This window comes from Vombatus ursinus, unplaced genomic scaffold (assembly GCF_900497805.2).
Source record: "Vombatus ursinus unplaced genomic scaffold, bare-nosed wombat genome assembly UNPS02009132.1, whole genome shotgun sequence".
Taxonomy (NCBI): domain Eukaryota; kingdom Metazoa; phylum Chordata; class Mammalia; order Diprotodontia; family Vombatidae; genus Vombatus; species Vombatus ursinus.
The window spans coordinates 5,384,874-5,406,301 of record NW_020948910.1 but is presented as its reverse complement, the minus strand read 5'-3'; the positions used below and the strand labels follow the sequence as shown (position 1 = coordinate 5,406,301).

General features: G+C 37.5%; 1 protein-coding gene across 7 annotated transcripts in view; it reads right to left on the bottom strand.

Moving 5' to 3' along the window:
* HIVEP2 (human immunodeficiency virus type I enhancer binding protein 2) overlaps window positions 1-21,428 on the bottom strand; it is a 286,897-nt gene that overhangs the window by 78,729 nt on the left and 186,740 nt on the right. For 4 of the 7 annotated variants that reach the window (XM_027850627.1, XM_027850630.1, XM_027850628.1 and 1 more), the window contains one exon: window positions 9,965-10,142. The exons of 1 other annotated variant lie outside the window; for it this stretch is intronic. The gene's annotated coding sequence lies outside the window, so the exon portion shown is untranslated. Of the gene's footprint in view, window positions 1-9,964; window positions 10,143-13,998; window positions 14,024-18,974; window positions 19,043-21,428 lie in introns of those variants that run through there. 2 more of the 7 variants (XM_027850631.1, XM_027850632.1) reach the window with 2 other exon arrangements.

The following is a 21,428-nucleotide window of genomic DNA, read 5'->3' as shown; positions in this document are numbered from 1 at the left end:
AAGGAAGGAAGGAAGGAAGGAAGGAAGGAAGGAAGGAAGGAAGGAAGAAAAAGGAAGGAAAGAAAAGGAAGGGAGTATTTATTAAATACTAAGTACTCTACTAGGCTGTAGAGATATAAATACATGAGATTTGTCTTCCTTAGCACCCATCAATCCAATCTGGAAACTGGGTAGCAAACTGGATAAGGACCTGGGCCTTGAATCAATAAGACTGGAATTTAAATTTTGCCTCAGATACTTCTTAGTTCTGTGTCCTTGAGCAGGTCACTTACCATCTATCTGCCTTAGTTTCCTCAACTGTAAAAAAAAAGTATCATAATTGTACCTATCTCATAGGGTTCATGCAAGGATTCAATGAGTTAATATTCATAGAGGCAGTGCCTGATACATGTAGGCACTCAAAAAATTCTTGTTCTGCCCCCTTCCTCCTTGCAAACAGCCATTCAAGTAGTAATCTTTTAAAACATTCTTACCTAATTTAATCACCTCCTTGAGACATCCACTAAAGTCCTACTAGCTGTGTTCTCAAAGGCTCTGCCAACAGAGAGTAATTTCCAGGATGTTCTATCAAGTTGATGGTAGGTCAGCTACTAAGATATGGACTTATTTGTGTTTGGTCTATATTTCCAAGGCTGCATTAATTAGAACATGACTAAATAAGATGACCAAATGTTATGCCAGCCATTAATTTTCTAGGGTTGCTTCCCTTTCCAATTTTTAAATTACATATGTTAGCGAGGCTGGCTATCATTTCCTACTTCCCTTGAGAAACCTTCTAAGTCCATTATAGTGTTGTGAGGATAAGGACTGTGCTAGCTTTGAGAGCTTCCTGTGTTATAGCTAGAAAGGGACACAGTTCTTCACTCAAGCACCAAGAAAAGGGGATTTGACTCATTGTAAACAGTCTCCAGAACTGTGCATCACAATAGCATCTTGGTGGAGTAAATATACCTAGATTCAGTCTTGAGTTTGTCACTTGCTAACTGTGCATACATGGACAAATCATGTAAACTCTATGAACTGCAGCATCCTCACGTGTTAAGTGGACAAACGACCAGAGATTTACAGTTGGTAGAGATCTTAGATGTTCCAAGATCAGTGGAAGTAAGTTGCAGAGTCAATACTGAGACCCAGTTTTTCTATCTCCAAATCTACAATCTTTTCCAGTGTCCCATCTCTACACAAGTACCTCACAAGGCTGTTATAAGAATAAGAATAGGATATTAGCTTTTAGAGCCAGAAGGGACCTCAGATGTCATCAACTCCAACCTCCTCATTTAATGAAAAAAGTCCTGTATGACAATAAAGTTCTATAGAAAGTTATTTTTACTATCATTTTCTGAATTTCACCGTAATGATGGATTAGTCCTCCACAGCATATTCCTATTTTGGATAAACTTGTTCTATCTAGTCGGTGGGGGACCTCTACACTAAAAACCTGCATGTGGTACCCAACCATCCTGTTTCTTCTTTTACTTCCAATGAGACAACCATAGTAATGAAGCAACTTCAGCTGATCATTTCAACATTTTTCCCCTCAAACTTTTCACCAAAGTTTCTACTAGGTAGCAAAAGTAACTAATGTAAGTGTTACTTCTCTTGTATCTCCTGCCTACCTTCTGCTAGAGGTGCTAATGAGCAATAAAACAGCTCCTAGGCTGTCAGCAGAAGAGATAAGAAAACAAATCTAGAGATGGAATTAATTAATAACTATAAAAACAGCCTCTGAAAAGTTAGAGATCAAGTGTAACTTTTTTTTAAAAAAAAAGCTTTTCTAGACATAATTAAGTCTTAAGCTATAACTTTCATTTACATAGTACTTTTTATGTTTACAAGGCATTTTCCTCATAGCACCCCTATGCAGTAGATAATATATTCTTATTCCCATTTTACAGATAAAGAAACCAAGACTTAGAAAAAATTAAGTGTCATGCCTCATGTCACACAGTCAGTAAGTACTAGAGTTGGACTCAAACCCAGGTTTTCTCACTCCTAGTCCAAGGTTCTTTCTCCTATACCGCAATGCCTTTCTAAAGGCACATGTTTGCAATTTGACTAAGTCTTTTTAGAAAAACAGAAGCTCCAATTAAATTATTAGCCAACTTTCAATCAATTTTGTCATCTTGAAAAAAAAATTATGGAACACTTCCTATGTGAAGGGGCACTGTGCAAAGTACTAAAGACGTAAGGAATTACTTGTCTTCAAAAGGTTTGCAAAGTAGTTAGAAAGGTAAGTTATTAATAACATAAAAAGATAAGTAGCAATTCAATTATTCATCTCAATGGCAGGGAACAGTAGCAGACATTACAAATAGCTGATGGTCCTCCTTGCAATATGTGACTTACGTTTTGCAAGAAGGTCAATTCATTCATTTGCACATTTGGCAAATATTTTTGAGTATTCACCAGGTGCAAATCGCTGTGCCAGGTGCTATTGGAAAGAGTGGAGAAGGGTACAAAGATGAAGAATACGTAATTACCATGAATAAAATCAAGTACAAAAAGAACTGCAAATAAATGACCAGCTATGACTCCAATGAAGAATCAAGCTACCCACCTCTTGACAGAGATGTGATGAACTCAAGATGCAAATAAAATATAATTGTTTTGAAAATATGAGCAATGTGGGAACTTATTCTGTTTGAGCGTATTTTATGTTTTTTTTAATTGAGTACAAACATACACATGCACATGCACATGCACATGCACACGTACACGTACATGTATATACACAGCAGAAGGAATTATAGACAATCAGGAAAGCTTTGAAAGTTACATAGTGAATTTATTATGTACTTTAAAACAAAGGCAAGCTAATGGAGATGTGCAGTTTCATGTACAGTTCTCTCCTTCTGTTCTACAATGTATATATGGAAATGCTCATTTTATTTGGTGTTTAAGTAGAATAAAAATAAAATGAAATAAAAAGACAGTATGTGATGTTTCTTAAGACTGATATGCACAGAATGTGAGTGAGTTCAGACAAGGGAAAGAACACTTCCAGTGGGTTGTTCAAGGTAAAGAGAGGAGAAGATTTGTGGGGGGCGGGGGGTTTCCCCTAGGAACTAGCAAAAAACAAAAACTAGAGAGACAAAAAGAACTTGCTGTATACAAGAAACAGTCAGTAATCCAGTTTACCTAAAATATAGAACATATGTAGGGGAGTAATAAAAGATAAAGCTGTATGGGTTGATTGAGTAAGATTTATCTTAATGTTTAATTTGAGCAAATATAAAACTGAGTTTGCACTCCCTAAGTACACACCATGTTTAATTTGTGTTAATGCCAAGTCTCCCAGATTAATACGCAGAAGGAATACTATGCCATACCGGCTTGGCCTGAGGGAGGACAAGTCAATTCTGTATTGTCATGCAGGTAGTCGATTATAGAACAACAGGTTAGGTTCCTGGAAAAGGAAGTATAAGTAAAATCACATAGGTCAAATATTTATCTCCCAAAGAAATGGTTTTGTAATAGAAAGGAGGCAAGAGGGGATGTTTCTGAAAAAAGGTTGACCCAAGGCTAACTCTTTCATATAAATATCCCCTAACAGCACTTTTAATGAATTGGACATCATTTTGACTACATCTGAAAGACAGCATGGTATAGGAAAGGGAAAGAGAGCCAGCCTTGGAGGCACAATGACTTAGGTTTAAGTTCTACCTGTGAAAGACACTGAATGTGTTACCCTGGACAAATCATTTAACCCCTCTGCATCTCAGATGACTAAGACTAACTTGCAGAACAAGTGATGATCTGAAGTGGAAGAAACAGTTTCATGGCCAGAGAGTTCCCTATAGAGAAGAACTCTGAGGTCCAGACCAAGAGAAGAAAAAATTGCCTGTATACTAAATAGTGTGATGTTTTCTGCAGCATATGTGAACAAAATATAGCAATATAGTAACTACATGTATACAATTTGGTTGATTTAAAATATCTCTGGGAAAAGAGTCTGGCTAGGTGAAGAAACAGCTGAAGGATCCCTTCCACAATTTTGCCTTCAGCAGGTCTAAATCCTTAGCAAGGAGTCTGAGCCTAATCAAGGCTCAAATATTTTAAGAAGGAACATTGTTCAGGGGAGGGTAAGGCTACCTGGGGCAGCTAGGTGGTGTTTCAAGCCAGAAGTCAGGAAGACTCATCTTTCTGAGTTCAGATTTGGCCTCAGACACTTACTAGCTACCCCGGGCAAGTCACTTAACCCCCTCTTTACTTTAGTTCCTCATCTATAAAATGAGGTGGAGTAGGAAACGGCAAACCACTTCAGTATCTTTGCCAAGAAAACCTCAAATGGGGAGCCTGACATGACTGAAACAACTGAACAAGGGTACCTGAAGCCCAAAATTACATGTAGGGACTGGGAAAGGTGGATGGATACAGTCTCACACCAAATCGTAAGGATGCGTAGTACCTGGGCGATGGTCTGTGCATGGCCTACTTTAAAGGTGAGACTGCATCAACCTTGGTCCTTATACATCATCAGTGCACTCTGCCCCTCTCATTGGAGGGCTGGACGGCCAAGCAAAGAATTCCTGCAAAAGCCTCCATTTGCAAAGGGCTCCCAGGTCATCCATCTCTTCATTTCCCACCGGGCTGTACTCTTTTGGACTGAGTTCCATTATGCCCCCCTGTGCAGGGAACCTTCTTTGTCTCCCACGTTTTAGCTTCCTTTTGTATGATGCCTTCTTCTATTACATTGTAAGCTCCTTGAGAGCAGGGATTTTTTGTATTTGTGTCCTTAGTGCTTAGCACAGTGTCTGGAAGACAGTAGGTGCTTAATAAGTGTTTACTGACTGACTGTATAACCTCTCAACATCCAGACTCTCCCACATCCAACCTATCCTACACACTACCTAGTGTCTGATTAATCTTCCTAATGCATAGCTCCAATAATGCCACTTCTTTGCAAACAAAATAAAACAACAAAAACAAAACAAAACCTTCTAATATCTCTCCATGATCTAGCAAGAAATTCCAAACTCCTTAGTCTGGTATTAAGACATTTCGTTATCTGGCTCATTTCTATATTTCCACCTTAATCTCCCTCTGCTATATGTTCCTATATGTAATCAATGCTTCAGCCAAACTGGAGCTCATCATTGCTCAGCACAATCCACACTTTCTTTCCTCTCACAGGACATGTGTCCTCACAGACACATCTGTGTCTTCACTTTGAATGCTCTTCAGCTCATCACCCTTAGCTGAAATGCTACCTGTCACTCAATGTCCAGCTCAAACATCTATAATTCCTTCCCGGATCTCTCCAGCTCAAAGGTAGTTCTAAAAGTTGTCTGAGTAATCTGTGATTTCAGTGGTTTGCATATACTTTCCAGTGATGTCGGTTGCAAGCTCTTGTACATGTTACTAAACAGACTTGCTGAGTTGAGGTGGCTGAAAAAACTGTATCACTTGGTGACCAAAGTCTCGGAATGCCATCACAGTTCTTTTACAATACTTACCATATTCTGTCTCATGTTATAGATGTTTGTGTACATGTCTTACTGCCCCTACTAGACTATTTCTTGAAGCCAATGACTGGTTCATTCATTTTTATAGATCCCACATCAATTAGCACAGTGCCCTCCTTTCATATAGGAGATATTCATAAAGTGTTTTTTTTAAATAGTGTTCATTAAATGAATGAGTGAGTGAATGCCTTTGGTGAGGAATCATTTAGAGTCAATAGTTATAAATCAAGAACTGTTTTTGCTGAACCTTTAACTGTGGATGATATTGCTTAGAGTCTAAAATAGTATTGGAGTAAATTCTCCCAGAAGTAGAGATGTAGATGGATAGAGAGTGGTCCTTGAAGCCCTAAAGACCTGGGTTCAAGTCCTGTCTCTGATATATAGTACTTGTGTGACTCTGAGCAGGTACTTAACTGTTCAGTGCTCTAGAAAACTCTTTAAGACTAGAAGTGACAGAAAAGGTACTGACCTGGTTTAATAGAGGAATTTTCCTTATCTGGCAGTTTCCACTAGGAATGAAATCTCAAGTCCAGTTGGGAAACTAACCCAGATTTAAATATAATCAAGAATTAATTCTATTTTACCAACATTGATGTTATTTGCCATATAAAATTGTACTCTAGTAAAGAGATTGGGAGCTGGGAGGAGGTTGGAAAACTTTGTCATAGCAACTTCCACATTTATGTTACTGTAAACCCAAGGCAGAATAGGTTAAACCCAAGGCAGAAGAGGTTACTGAACAGGCTATTTTTGGAAAGTTTACTTGTTAGGAGCAGGCCACTTAACTACTTCTGGCAAAATTGGAAATTGCAGATTTATTACTGGCTGAGAATTCATTATCTTTTAGATATTTGAAATGGGGAGGTAGCATAATGTTGTACTGCACTCTCACTGGGTCCCACCAAAACAATAGGTCTCTGATGAGAAGGCAACAATAGTCTATGTGACTAGTTTTGGGATGTGGCTTTCTGTGGTTAACAGGGTTAGACTTCCCTGGAGGGCTTACGAGTCTTGTTTTGTTTTGCTTTGTTTTTAAAGGACAGCTGCCACTCCAAATCACTATTAATAAAAGAAATGCAAATCAAGACAATTCTGAGATTTTTACCCCACACCCGCAAACTGGAAAAGATGACAAAAGAATAAGGGGCTAGAGTCCTTTACTCCATAGCTGGAGAGGGTGTATAAAAGTCCACTAATACACAGTTAGCAGACCTAGGAATTGTTCCAACCATTCTGGAAAGCAATTTGGAATTATGCTTGAAAAAGTGACAAAAATATACATAACCTTTGAGACAAAGGTCTCATTGTTAGGCATGTACCCCAAGGAGATCAAGGATAGAAAGAAAGATACCATATATACCGAAATATCCACAGTAGTGCTTTTTGTAGTAGCAAAGTAGTAGAAATAAATATAAATACAAATAAAATAATACAGTAACATGATGATCAATTTGTGGTTAGCTAAATAGATTGCAATACATGAATGTAATGGAATACTACCTCCCAGTTAGAATAATGAATATGAATAATTAGAGAAGCATGGGAAGACACATATGATATGATGCAGAATGAAACAAACAGAACCAGAAAACCAATATATAAAATGACTACAAAATGTCAACACAAAGAACAATAACAATACAAAACTGAATGTCATGTGATTTTTTTTTAGATTCCTGAGAGTTCATTGGCAGTGGAAGTTCCATTTGAGAAGCCTCCTCTATAAAAACAGGCTAAGAGTTTCTTTGTAACTTATCATCTGAGTTTCCCAGACTTAGAGAATTTAATTGCCTTTCCAAGAGTCACAAAACCACATGAGATGCAAAGACCACCTCTGTATCCACTATAGCACGCTACCTACCTCTCAGTGCTATATAATCAAAATGACCCAACTTGGCCCTGGAGAAGAGATAAGTAAATTCATCCTCCCTCTCTTGTTTGATGAAGTGGGGAACTATGAGTATGGAGCACTATATCTACTATCAGTTTTTGTGTTGCTTGGCTTGCTAATTTGCTTTCCACCCCTCTTTCTTTTTTTATTCTTTATTACAAATGATGACTTACTAGGTAGGAGATAGGAGCGAAGGGGAGAGGAAGGAAGAAGAGAGAGGGGAAGGGAAAGATAGGAGTGGGAGGGATGTTTTCAGAAATGCAGGAGATTCAAAATCTTTTTTTTTCTTCTTCCTTCCTTCCTCCTCTTTCTTGGTTCTCTCTCTTCTCCCTTCCTTCCTTCCTTCCTTCCTTCCTTCTTTCTTTCCTTCCTTTATTCCTTCCTTCTATCCCTTCCCTTCCTTTCTCTTCCTTTCCTTTCCTTTCCTTTTCTTTCCTTTCCAGAAAAGGAAAGTACCCACAACAGCCATCAGATCTAGTAAAGAACTTAGAACAAAGATGGCATGACTTTGCCTCACACTTCAGGGACACTATGGAGTTAGCAATAAAGACTGAAAAGAGGGAACTAGGTCAAACTTTGTGGGATATAAGGAAAAATTATATAGGACTTGCCCATCTTTATTCTGACTTTTTTCTCTTTCTTGGCAGGTAAAGCAACTAACGAGCAGCAGCTCAGCTTGTCTTCTCTTCTTTAATGTTTATGTTAGAAGAAACTCCTCTCTCTCTTCTGCTTGGTAAAGTAACACCTAGAAGCAGGTCTCTCTTCCTCATCCCCACTCTCTTCTTTTCCTTCACTGGGTTGCTTCTTCTTAAGGAATATCTAAAAGTCTAGGATAAGTAGTGATTTGTGATCTACCTCCATTCTTTTTGCAGGAATGCTACTGTGTTTATACTTCAGGGTTATTGTTAATATCTATAAGGTGCTTAGCAAACCTTAAAGTACTACATATATTTTAGCTATTACCAGCATTATAAGTATTAAGAATTGCATGTTTCAGGTTCAATATATAGAAGCCCTTCTGTGAACACAGTTTCATATTCTATTATGCTTACACTATATCAATACTTGAATGACTTGACTTCATCAATATAAGGACAACCTCCAATGGTTCAGATCACAAGCCATCCATGCCTTCTTTTCTTCTGTGATTCTTGTCCATCTCCTTCTCTAAAACCTCTACAAAGAGACCACTCAGTATTTTGGGGGCCTTATTCTAGGTTTCTTAACATTAAGTGAACAGCAAATGCAACACATAGGCTGCCCATCTCTTAACCCTCATTATCAATTCAAGACCAACCCACCAGCTATTCCAGTCATACAACTCTTTGATTTAATTGTTTACTATGCTTCTTATGGTCATTTTGTCATTAGTAATACACTGTAGCTTAGTTATACCTATTACACATATCATCATTACCTTTGGGGTCACCAATGATTTTTATTCTTCAGATATTGTGATATTCCATGATTCAGAGCCATATAGGGTTACAGGGAAAATACTGGTGTTAAAAAGATGGGTTTTCTATTTGGGGAAGTAGCTTTAAATAATTCAAAATGCTGCAGAATTTTCCAAATGCAATCCAGATTGATCACTTTTTTATATTCAGGTCAGGGCCCAGATCATTGTCCATCTACGGTGTCTGCCCAACATATATAATATATTGAAACTGATGAATCAGCTTAATAAGCCCATCCAACCATGTCATATAGTCTGACAATAAACATTCTTCATCTACTTGAATTTTCCTATATCAATTATTAGGTCAAATTCTTTTTGAACTAGTATGGATCTCATTTAAGAAGATCTGTAGTGGTCTTGGGCTTGATGTAATCAATACAGTATCTTCTACAAACAGGAGTATCTGGAGGACCTCATCCATTTGGATTCTGCACTGAACATCCTTCACAACACCATGAAACACCTTTAAAAGCATATTTTTTTTGTTTTATGCGTTTCTTGATGATAATTGTCATCGAAGTTGTCTATTTAACAGGAGAGACACCTTGTTGGAAGAGTCTTTAAGGATGAATTTTATTCTACTAGATCAAACACTCTGTCATGATTCAATATACCAAGCTGTCTTTTATTTTATGAATTTTTCAGTTAATTGTGTGACTGTGAAGATTTATCTGGTTGCAAAAAATAGTTTGTAAAATTCTTTATCTTCTCATATTTTCATCATGGATGCCCTCGATACAAGGATAAGTTATCTTCTTAAAGATTTTATAGAAATAAGAAAGTAGAAATACAAGTTGGTTTTTATTTATGCCTTCTTGATTGTTTTTTTTGGATGGGGACATAGTAATACCATATTTTCATGGGTTGAAATGGAATGACTACCCAAGTGTTGCATTCATGCTCACATATAATAAAATGACATCAAAATAAGTCTAAGGCACATTGGATACCTCCTCTATGAAGGATTTATGGGAGAAACATGGACAAGAATCATTCAAGATGAGAAGGCATGAAGGGACTGCAATCTTCACTAATTTCCATATTGTGGAATGTCCACAATAATGAATAAACAAATCCATTGAAGAACTAAAATACTGAATACTGCCCATAACTTTTCAAATATTTGGTATATTCTCCTGTTTCAGATACCTTGGAAATAAGTCCCTTAATGCCTTCAAAACTGTGTTGCCTCCAGCAAGGATTTCCTCTGTGTATACTTGGTCTGGTCCAGCTGTTTTTCTCCATCTTCATCTTTTTGGTTCCATTTCCATTTCCTCATATAGTACATCAGGGACTGAGATGTTAGAGCTCAAATGTGGTGGTTCCACTGTCATCAATGAAAAAAAAAGTTTGTTATAGAAATTTAGAGACATCTGCTCCATTTTTTCATCTGTTTGCTCTTCTCTTTCCAGTTTCATATGTCAGTACTCTAGGAATGATAAGCCTTCATGAGGCCTCATACCAAATTTTTTTTTTACAGTTTTTGGTTAGTAGTTTTTAAAATGAATTTCAATTTTCAACTTAACAGATGCCAAATAGAATGCATATTTGCACATATGTAGGATTATAGAGGATTTTACATGAAACTGCAGGTCTCAATTACGTACAGCATTCATGTCAAAACTTTTTGCAAACTTTTGTATTTTCAGTGGACTCATATTCTATCATTAAATACCCATCTCTTACTTGATCAAAGTTTCCTGTTTATGAAGGGAATTTATTCTACCAAAACGAACTATTAGCTGTGTAATTTAAACAATTCTGAGTATTACTGGCTGGGAATGAAAGTCAAGTACACACAAGAATCTGCTCCTAGACCTATGTTTAAAATATTTCTGATAAAAAGTATGACTATAATTTTAATAGTAATACTTCTAACACAATACATAACTAATATGGTTATATAGAGCTACTAAGGTACTTACATAGTACTAATTATAACATGCTACGTAACCAATATAGTTATATATAACTACTGTATATAAAGGTTGACTACTTAAAACTATTTTGATTCCTACCTATTTCAATAGGCCACTGAATGGTTAGATTCATTTCTAAGTGAATTCATACATATAGGGCAAGCTGAGAAATTCTGATAGTCATTCCCTATATAGACATGACCTAAATCTTCAATGGGAGGAAACTTCAGAAATACTACCAGTGGTCGGCACTCTAGGTTCCACTGGTACAAATAAATACATCAGAGAATGTGGGTAATATATTAAGCTAAAGCACGATGAAAAATTCTGTGAAACTTTGGTAGGGAGGGTCAGGTTGCAGTATCAGTCTAAAAAGGGGGTGGTGGTGGTGGTGTAAAGTTTAAGTGGTCATGAAATACTGTAAATAGGTCATTGAGCCTATACAATAACAGGGATCCTGTCACTCACTATTAAATTTATAAATGTATATGACATTATAAATTTATAAATTTCCATGACATTGACAAAAGAAACAGAAAATTGCATATTCAGAGAACAACATGTAAAAAAATTGTTCTCTTGAAAACTTCATGTTAGGGATGTATGTGTGTGAGTGTGTGTGTGTTTAAAGAAAAAGGTGGGAGAAGGAAAAATAGTATTCCATAATAGAATGACCTCAGAGGCAGTGCAAGACACATTTTCATTAAAAAACACACCATTAAAAAACATTCGTCCATGATGTACATAGGCAGAGGATGAGAAATTGCAGAAAGCAAAGATCATCTAAGATCGACTTAAGAAACCTGACTTACATAGAAGTTAGTAGGTGGATTCATCCAAACCACAGTATTTACATCTTCCAAACCCTATCATTTTATGCAACGGCCAAAATTTCACGCATGTCACAAGCTCTTCCCTACCTCCTCCCACACCACACACTGTGACTCCCTTCAAGACTGTCACATTAGGGGAAAGAGGGAAGAAAGGGCTATTATTTTGATGTCTCACAGGAAAAAATAAAGCCCCACATTAACTTCTGAATTGGAATTTATTGGGCATAACTTTAAGGTAAAATGTTTTACAAGGAAGAAAAGAAAGATTCTATGAGGTTCTCTGTGACATCAAAGCAGAACAGGTCAGGCTTCATTTTTCCCTCTGTTCCCAAGACCAACTCAATAGGTTAAGTCAGTCAGCACTTTGCCTGGCTTAAGTGCTGAATGACTTACCAAAATGTTGAATAGGTTAAGTGTTTAAATTAAATTGTATATTTAAAAATTCCCCGAACAGCACCTTGAATTCTTGAGAGAATGAACAGTACGTAAATGAATAAATATATAAAAAAAAAACCTCATCCTTCTCAAAGTCAACAGTGTTAATGGTGTCAGCTTATATTTGTAAAAATGTGCCAGTGATGTACATATGTGCCTAGTAGTCCCTGATAATAAATTATCTTTGTTAGGCAAAAGTCAGTATATAAATGAAGAATGACATAACAATGCTTTTAGTTTATCCAACAGTTAAAATAGGTTGCTTGTTTTGTGTTTCATGGTTTGTTTTTCTTTGTTTACAGCTGTATGGTGTTATTTTGTCCCGTTTAGACCCTCTTTTGCCTATAAGACATATTGGCAAGGCTGTCCCTAATCATTTGTTCCTTTTTTTTTGGTGAGGCAATCAGGGTTAAGTGACTTGCCCACACAGGGTCACACATCTGTCTGAATGTCTAAGTGTCTGAGGCTGAATTTGAACTCGGGTTCCACTGACTCCAGGGCCAGTGCTCTGTCCACTGTGCCACCTAGCTGCCCTTCATTTGTTCCTCCTAAATAAGATTAAACTATAATCTTTTTGACCCAATTGTTTAAAAACTAAACATAGTCCTTTTGTAAGCACAAAAACTTACGAAATAGTCCTATCAGACTGTATTATCCCAGTCTTAAACTGAATCTGAGGTTGATTCAATCAAAACTGATCGGGTGTGTGGCATCACAGGCCTTATTCCCCTGAGATCCCATTATTTTTTCCCACTAGCTTTTTGTCTCATTGGTACTGCCTTTGGGATTTGTTGCCATCCATCTCTGTAGCACCCTGGAGTACCCTTGTCCTCAAATGACCTACAGAGGGAAGAACAATGCAGTTTCCTTTTCCTCACCCCTCCCCAATCTCTGATAATGGCACACCAACCATTTCAACAGTTTAAAAAGGAATTTATTAATGACAAATCCCCTACAGAGTAAATTGTGAATGATGATGATGGTGTTGGCTATGGCTATGGCTATATAACCATGATATGTAATATATAATATATAATACATAACCATTAAAAGTTCACAATTTCCCAAAGTCCTGAAAATATATGCAACTCTCCTTAGCTCCCTCCTTCCTCACTTTCTTTTCCTTATTCTGGGCCTTAATACTTACTCAGTTGCATTGGCAATGCTCTCAAATTGTCTAGTCAGAACTGTCATTCATGAAATCATTCTTTTAAAAGGATTTGTGAAATGTTTACTAAGCATGGTTGGTACTGGGAATAGAACCAAATATAACAATCCCTGCCCTCAAAGATCTTATGTTCTGCAGGGAAGAAATTGCCTATATGAAGAATATTAAATACAAAACATTTTAAAAATGTGAAGTATCTCATGGGAAAGGGAGCACTAGCAAGCTAGAAGATTGGTAGAGACTTCCTGTAGGAAGTGGCATTTGAGCTGAGTTTGGAAGGAAATTAGGAATTATCTGAAGCAGAGGCAATTGCTTCTGCATTACAGAAGAATGCATTACAGACATTGGGTGTGAATTCAGCAAATAAGAGGTCACTGATGACCCCGGGTGAGAGAAGTTTCAAGTGAATAGTGATGTGGAAGACCGGAGGATTACAAGGGACTGGAAAGTGAGTGGGAGGTGAAAAAGTAGAGCCAACAAATATAGACTTTTTTTTTCCTAGGAGTTTGGCTGTGAAACAAAGAAGAGATCTAGGAACATAACTTGAGGAGATGGTAGGATCAAGAGGAGGTTTTTTTAAGGATAAATGATATCTAGGAACGGTTACAAGCAGTGGGGAAAGAGCCAGGGAGATGTAAAAATTAAAAATTAGGAGAATAAGAGGGTTATTGAAGGGAGAAGATCCTAGAGAACGGATGGGATGATTTCGCATTTGTATCTATAGTGCATATCACAGTTACTGGCATACAGGAGGAGCTTAATAAATGCATGAAGATTTTACTGGTGAATTGAAAGCAGTTAGTCAATGAACATTTAATGAGCACTTACAATTTGACAGGCACTGTGTTAAGGGCTGGGAATCAAAGAAAGTCAAAAGTCAGTCTCTACCCTCAAGAAGCACACGATCTAATGGGGGAGACAAATGAAAACAACTATGTACAAACAAGCTATACACAGAATAAAAAGGAAATAATCAACAGACGGAAAGTACTAGAATTAAGACGGATTGGGAAAGGTTTCTTGTAGAAGGAATTTTAACTCATGACAGATGGCTTTGCCTTTTTTTTTTTTTTTTGGAAACTATGAGGCAAGGTCCTCTTCTGGGGGGAGGCGTGAAGGGTGACTTAAGGAGAAAAGAGGTGTGTAACAGATGCTACAGTGAGTGGGAGAGTCAGTCAAGCAAGTATGCAGGGATGGAGAACCTGTGGCCTCAAGGCCACACATGGCCCTCTAGGACCTCAAGTGTGGCCCTTTGATTTCAGGTTGGATTCAGTCAAAGGGCCACACTTGAGGTCCTAGAGGGCCAGGTGTGGCCTTGAGGCCACAGGTTCCCCAACCCTGGATAAGGATTGGCATGCAGCAATGAAGGTCCAATGAAGGTACTACATTTGTAGTAGACTTAATGAGCATAGTTACGTGACTTCCTCCACCAGTGCTGAATTTTGCTAACTGTAATATAGCACATGGGAGTTTGGGGCCTCTGCAGATTCCCTTCTAATGAAGCCCTGATGCTTAGTCAAGCTTTGTACCATCCTTTTTGACCATGGCAAAGGCAGAAAGGAAGGAAAAAAGGAAGAATGGAAGGATAGAAGGCAAGAGGGAAGGAAGGAAGGCAGGAAGGCAGGAAGAAAAGCAGGAAGGAAGGAAGGCAGGAAAGAAGGAAGGAAGAAAAGAAGGAACAAAGGAAGGCAAGAAGGAGGGAGGAAAAGAAGGAAGGAAGAAAGGGAGGGATGGAGGCAAGTATTTATTAAGCACTATGTGCTAATCACTTTATAATTATCTTATTTTGAGAACCCAGGGAAGTAGGTGCTATTATAATCCCCATTTTACAATTAAAAAATCTAAGAAAGAGGTTAAGTGACTTGCCTAGAGTCATAGAGCCAGTTAGTATCTGAAACTGGATTTGTATTCAAGTCTTCTTGACTCCCAATTTATCATCCCAATTTAGACCCCCACCCAACTCCTAGTGCGAAATTACTCTTTGCTGAGTCCTAAAACTACTTCCTTTGTAGTTTCAGCCTCAGATCACTTCTTCCTTCCTTGGAAATATGTACAACATGAACTCATGGGAAGCTTTTTGCATTCTCTTGTTCTGATTGGTTCCCTGAATCAGATTCTATAAGTGGGATCAGATCTTCACAATAAAATGAGCTCTTCTGCCTCAGTCATGCAGGCTAGCAAACCCCTTCTTGTCCTCTCGCTTTGTTTCCTTATCTTTTAGCTATTACCACCAGGGTCACTTGCTTTCTAGCTCTGAACTTGTGCTCCTTTCATTGACAACATCACATAGTAGAAGAAGCACTGTACTCCAAAGTTATAAAATCAGCATCTGAATTCAAGTGCTGACACTAGCTCTGTGACAGGACAAGTCGCTTAGCCTCTCTAAGCTGCAATTTCCTCCTCTGAAAGATGGAAAGAACAATACTTGCAGCCCTACCTCGTGGGACAGTTGTGAAGCACCACTTTGCAATCCCTAAAGCATTGCACAAAAAGGACAAGGTCCTTCACTGAATCTGGGGCCATCTCCAGTCGTCCTGACTTATGTCTTGCCGCTAGACTCAGATGACTCTGGAGGAGAGAGTGAGGCTGATGACTTTATACAGCCCTGCCTCACTTATGTCCAATTCACTTGCAAGTCAAGACATCACCCTCCTGATGTCGTTGGTCCTCTTCAAGAACAAAGGACAAACAAAGATGACAATAACAATGTGAATAAACTGATACCAAGGGGTTTGGCATGATGATGGTGTTGAGCCTCACGCTAAGCAAAAATTATAATTAAAACAATAATCTGAATTTTAAAAAATTAAATTATTCTCTTATTTTTCATCTATAACCTTCTTCTGTTAGAGTGGGGGATTACAATAGTACTGTAAGATCCCTGAGGACAAGGATTATAGGAGTTAGAAAATGGAAAGGGAGCTTCAGGACTTTTGGATCCCTAGTATCTAGAATTAGATGCCATAACATAATAAACAGATTCACTGATCAATTACACAAAACTCAGTCATATTTAATTTTTATCATCTTTTGCTACAAGCATCCAATCCTGTCATTTTTCCTTCTTTGTATATCCCAAGTGAATTTCTTTTATATTAAAGCCACAGTCTTCCTCCAATCTTTTACTTTTCCCTTTCACTATGGTTCACTCCATTTCACTTGTATTCCACTAACCCCTTCATGTAGATAGACACTCATACTTCTGCTAAGGCCAAATTAATCAATACTTGGAACATGTTTCTCTACTCATCATATCCTACAATTACTTCAGATTGCTCTGCAGATTAGGCTTAAGATACTCAAAGAAGGTCACTAGATCACCTGATATTATTTCATTTTCTTCATTTATTTGTTTTTGTTTCTGTTTTGGGGGTAGGCAGTGGGGTTAAGTGACTTGCCCAGGGTCACACAGCTAGTAAGTGTTATGTGTCTGAGCCTGGATTTGAACTCGGGTCCTCCTGAATCCAGGGCCGGCCTTCTATCCACCATCTCACCTAGCTGCCCCCATTTTCTTCATTTAAAGGGAAAAAATGATTCTCTAGCTCCCCTCCAATATTTATCCCATTCGAATTTGTTCAAGTCTTTCATTAAACAATAATACAACTCCTAACTCCAAGTGTCCCAGGCTCACAGTAAGTTTGTTCAACATACTTAGTCATAACCTAGTAGCCCAAAGGGCTAGTGTATGAAAGAACCTAGCTGTGTGTTAGGCATTTTTTGGACTGGGAAAATGCTGATTGATGTAAATTCTTTGTTTTGTGTGTTGGTAGCATGTTTGTACAGCTGCAAGAATATGTGATGACCTTTGATACATTTATTTACATTGATGATGTGTGTGTAAGATGAATAGCTCCTTGAGAGCAGGGGACATTCCTATTCAACTTGCTTTGTGTGGTATTCAACAAATTACTATGTTCATAAAAGCATTTTATAAATATGTAGTGATAAAATGAACTTTCTTCAAGTTATTTTTTTTAAACTTTGTGCCTGAAAAATAAAGAGATGAAAGAGTTTAGGCATCAACTCTTCTTCAGGAACTTAAAAATTGGGTTAATAACTTTTAGTAATCATCTAATATTATTTATTAATCACTTCAAAATTAACCTGACTTAAGAGTTTGGTCAAAATACATAATAACATTAAGCTGGTTTAGGATAGTGTAATAATTATAGTCATGGGTAGGAAAGGTATTTTTAATGGATCACCAAATTCCTCTTAGGTTTATGTTGTTCATCTAACCTCTATTCTGAGTTATCTAATTTCTAAAATAATTTTTTTAAAGCAATCAAGGTTAAGTGATTTACCCAGCGTCACACATCTAGTAAGTGTCTGAGGTCAAATTTGCATGCAGGTCCTCCTGACTGCAGGGCTAGTACTCTATCTACTGCACCACCTAGCTGCCCCTCTAAAATACTTTCTAAGCAAGTTTCACTGTGGTAACTCTAGACTGGGGTACTTAAGCTAAGGTTTATGAATGTATATTTTGAGAACTCAGTTTCAATAGAATTGGTTCCCTTTATAATCCTATATACCTTATTTTAGGCATTTAAAAACATTATTCTGAGGAGCCCATAGTCTTCATCAGACTGCTAAAGGGGTCCAGGACACCAAAAAAGGTTAAGAATCCCTCCTTTACACAAATGTGGACTATAGCTTTGAGAATGCAAAGCATTTAACTTCTCAGCATTCACATTTTGTTGTTGTTTTGGTTTGTTTGATTTTTGTTATTTGTTTTTTTTTTTCCCAGACCTATGATTTCATTGGTGTAGGGACCTTCCAGTGAGGAACTTCCCTTTACCTATGCAAAGCTGAACATAATCTGTAACTTCAAGTTTTTTTTTTCAGTTGCCTGATTATTAATACAAATAATGTAACATATACACATACACGCACATAAATATACACTTTTTAGAAGTCTCTTCTTATGAAAGCTCATCTGTTATCATAGGGATGTCTAGTTTAAGGGTAAGGAGTTCCAGAGGCACTTTGGGGGAAGCATTCCTATTTGCCTTTTCCCTGAGGAGTCAATAGAAATGCTTCCCAGGGTGCATTTGCACACCTAAGCCATGTTAACCAAGTATTAAGATTTTCATGTTCTATCTATAGAACTAAAGTTTTTCCATTTCCCCACTAAAATGTTTTCTCTTAGTATAAGTACTTGATACCTTACCTTGTTTACCCCCCCCAAAAAAAAGGCCTAAAAGGAGCCTTATTGTGTTTCCTATATGCCTTCCAAATAGGAAAATAAATTCATAGTTCTATGACTTCATTCATGAAATTTTCATTACACTAATAATGCAACAACTTGGTAATGAGACATTAAAGAGATCCTTTCCCATGTTACTGATAATAGGCTCGAGATGTTAACAATAAAAGGATCATTTAGAAAGCCAATTTCCTGTTCGTGGAGCATGCTATGTGTTTACTTTAATTCACATCCTGTGTGACCCTATGGGAAAATTTTTAACTAATACTGGGGAAAATCCCATAGGGTTACACAGGATGTGAACTGGGCCTGTTCTTTACTACCTTCAGTTGGAACAGTAAAATTAGGTAAATCAGTTTCACTTTCTGTTTGTCATAAATTCCATTTTCCGGTTCCCAAAGTTCAGCTTAATATTGTTTCTGAGTTTCTAAAACCAAAGGAGACATTTTAAGTAAACATTCAAACATCCTACTCTTCTTAAATGAATGATCCCTGGGTATTTGAAAAATACTTTTCTTTTTTTTATAGCAACGGCTGAACCTGGGGTACCAGTTACTTAGGGGCCACACAGGAATACTATGAAGGCATTACTCCATACCTGTTCTACTGCACGGTTCAGCTGGTGTTTTCTATTTCCTGTGGAGAACACACATCATACCACTTCCCCTACAGAAAAAAAAAGGCAGCCTAACTTAATTGCTGATGGAAACACTGTCATACTTTCCACTAGTCAAGCTTGAAACCATTACTGATCTAGCTTTCATTAATTTTTCCACAACAATTTGCAGAAATGTCAGGAAACAGCTGCCCCAGAGCTGATTAATTGTCCTTATAACCAGGACTTTACCAGAGTACCCTCTTTTTCCCTTTTTAAAAATCAAATTTGGGGTTGCTTTGACAGCAAAGTGTGTTAAACTGAGGAGATACTCAGATCTAATGTTGATGATTTCCAAAAGTTATGATGCAGAATCTGCAGACATTTTCTGAGGAGAAAGAAAACTGGTTAGGTTTGGAATAATATGCTTCAAGGAAAAGATTGCTTCCTGAACACTGTTCAGCTGTGTCTTTTTCGGACAAAAGTTAATGAAGTACATTCCTTACAGTCAAGCTGCATTTGCCAGTCAACCCAAAATTTAAAACTTCCTCCATAAATAGATAGAAGGATCTGCTCCTTAAAAAAAAAAAAAAATCTTTCCTATCATCTTTTTGTTTGAGCTATTCCATGTGTCTCATTGCAGTGTGCAAGTCTATAAAAAATAAATGCAACTACACACCTCATAATGCTGAGTGCAATCACTGCGACTCGGTGACACTTTGGTCTAAGTCAGAATCGAGACATCTGGGGAAGGCTGCTTGCAGCAATCTTAACTTCTCAGCGGGCATTCAAATGTGCAGATTTTTAAACCAGTTGATAAAAATGGATCAAGAGAAAAAAATATAAAGACTTCTCAGAAAACAAGAATATGGAATTTTTTTAAGCTAATTTAACTAATGTTTTTGAGGAAAAACATTTTTAACAGAAGCCTGGTTCAAAGCTTCACTTATCCTGTAACCATCTTTGGTTACATGGTGTAGTCCAGGGGGTGTATGGGAGACAGTTTTCACCAGCTCTCATTGTTAAATTTTCAGTGTGAACATTTACACCCCAGCAATCAGCAAACTGCAAATCAAGGCTGAATTTGTTGATTGCCTAAGCTTAATAAAGTGATGGAGAAAATATGAATAATGTGGATTAAATTTAAAAGTGTGTCATTTTCAGAGAGCCAGTTGTTAAACATTTACCAGCATACCCCTGGGCTAGTCTATCCTAATGTAAGGTTTGAAGCCTTACTCTATTTTTGGCCCCCCAAGCTACTTCTTGTCCTTATCTTCTCTTTCTCCATCTCCTTTTCCACCCCCTCTTTCTCCTCCTCCTCATTATTCATAATGCCAGTATATATAAAAGCAAGGAAATAAAGTAGAACACATTTTTTTTAAAAAATTGATTAAAAAGTACCATCCTGAGGCAATCCTTAGAAAGGTTGCCTGTGGAGCCATTCTAAACTGAGCCTCCAAGCAGCAAGGATCGTTTTGCTTCATTCTTGAAACGTTGGTTCTACCCTTAAGAACTGACATAACATTCTGTTATGTCTCGTGTTATACTAGACACCCAAAATAGGAACACATAAGACTCTCAACTTCTTATTTGCACTCCTCTCAGTTACTTATAAGACTAATCAAGACTGAGAAGAGGGGCTTACTCATATGAAATGAATCCCATCATCTGTGTGGCCGAAAATGTAAAAGAACCAAAAGCTGCCTCGTGCTAACTTCTGTTCCTTGAATCACACACTCTTAATGTCGGTAGTGGACCTCAGCAACTCTTCCAGCCAATAAATAAAGAGGAACCCTCTCTACAACACTCTTGAAAAGTGGTCATTCAGCCTTATTTGGAGGGCAACTCTAGTGATGAGAAGCTCATTCCAATGCACAATGGAAAAGGGCCCTGGGCTTGGAAAAGGATTGTGCTGGAACTAAACTCTCAAAAGGCCATGTTCAATTTTCAGTGTGAGCATTTACACCTTAGCAGAGCTTGATTTAGTGTTGTGTTGATTTTCTAGATTTTTAAAAGTGATAGAGAAAATGAGAACAATGCAGAATTAACTTTAAGTGACTCCGGAGAACACTCCCCCCCAACCTCCAGCACCCATTCCCCAGCCCATTCTTGAACCAGCACAACCTTGGCTTGGAGTTACTTAACTTTGGACAGTCAGTACAACACTGATTCGCTGCATTACTCTCAGAAAATCCCAATATTTCTCACTCTTATTCCCTTTATCTTCAAAATAGGGATAATACTTACACTACCTACCTCATCAGAATATACTGAGTAAAGTTCTTTACAAACCTGAAAATGTTATGTAAATGGAGGCTACCTTCTGAGGCATCTCATTCTACTTCTAAATAGTTAGGAAGTCTTTCTTTGCACACATTCAGAATCCTTTTCTATGTCATTTAGATGTTACTAGTTTTGTTCTTCACATAACCACTACTCAAATATTTAAAGGTCAGA